The sequence below is a fragment of the Brassica oleracea genome, chromosome C6, assembly GCF_000695525.1.
Source record: "Brassica oleracea var. oleracea cultivar TO1000 chromosome C6, BOL, whole genome shotgun sequence".
Taxonomy (NCBI): domain Eukaryota; kingdom Viridiplantae; phylum Streptophyta; class Magnoliopsida; order Brassicales; family Brassicaceae; genus Brassica; species Brassica oleracea.
In genome coordinates, this window is record NC_027753.1 from 9,009,232 (window position 1) to 9,010,736 (window position 1,505).

Sequence of the window (1,505 nt, forward strand, 5' to 3'; positions counted from 1 at the left end):
TGCAAAGATTTTTATGGGCTCTGGAAGAGCAAAATTTTCAATGCCAGGGGGAACAATATTTGAAATAAGTAATGCATTGTATTCCCCCGAGTCTCATAGAAACTTGTTAAGTTTTAAGGATATGAGTAAAAATGGCACTGAATTTCTTTGCATTAAGTCCGAGAGGAAACATATATTGGAAGAGTTAAGAATATTATCCTCTGGACTATATTGTACGAAAATAACCATGACTGAGTCCTATGCCGTGGTAAACATGAAGTTTACGGGTACATTTAAAATTTGGCATGAGAGGCTAGGACATCCTGGTTCAGTCATGATGAGAAAGATAGTGCAAAATTCGAATGGCCATCCGTTGAAAAACGAAATTTTTTTGCAAACAAGCGAATTTACATGCAATGCATGTTCTCAAGGGAAACTTATAACTCGGCCATCACCAGCAAAAGTAGGCAATGAATCACCAATGTTTTTAGAAAGGATACATGGTGATATATGTGGGCCGATCCACCCACCGTGCGGGCCGTTTAAGTATTTCATGGTATTGATTGACGCATCTAGTAGATGGTCAAGTGTGTCTCTTTTGACGACACGAAATACGGCTTTCGTAAAGTTCATTGCCCAGATAATAAAGCTGAGAACGCAGTTCTCAGAGTATGCCATTAAGAAAGTAAGGCTTGATAATGCTGGTGAATTTACATCTCAAGCCTTTGATGATTATTGTATGTCAATGGGGATTGATGTGGAGCATCCAGTTCCCCATGTGCATACACAAAATGGCATGGCCGAGTCGTTGATAAAACGGTTGCAGTTGATTGCAAGACCGTTAGTCTTGAGAACGAAGCTCCCAATTTCTGTACGGGGTCATGCTATATTGCATGCAGCTGCTCTGGTTCGGTTAAGACCGAGTGCATATCATAAGTACTCCCCATTACAATTATCATCTGGGCAAGAGCCAGATGTATCCCATCTCCGTATCTTTGGGTGTGCGGTCTATGTTCCAATAGCACCGTCACAAAGAACGAAAATAGGCCCACAAAGGAGATTGAGAATATATGTGGGTTATACGTCACCAAGTATAATAAGATATCTGGAACCAGTAACTGGTGATATGTTTACGGCACGATTTGCCAATTGCCATTTTAATGAGAATGAATTTCCAGCGTTAGGGGGTGGAATTAATAGAATTCCTAAAGAGGTTACTTGGTGTACACCGTCGTTGTTACACCTTGATCCCCCTACGAATCAAATAGAGCTGGAAGTTCAGAAAATTGTGCATTTGCATAATTTGGCAAACCAGTTACCAGATGCGTTCACAGATACGAGAAGGGTGACGAAGTCATGTATACCCGCTGAAAATGTTCCATCAAGAGTTGATGTTCCTAAAGAACAAACAGATGGAAATAAAATGAATGAACCTAGGGTTCAGTTAAAGAGGGGGAGGCCAGCGGGTTCTAAAAATAAAAATCCCCGAAAGAAAAAGAAATTGGATGAGCAAAATAGTAAGGTTC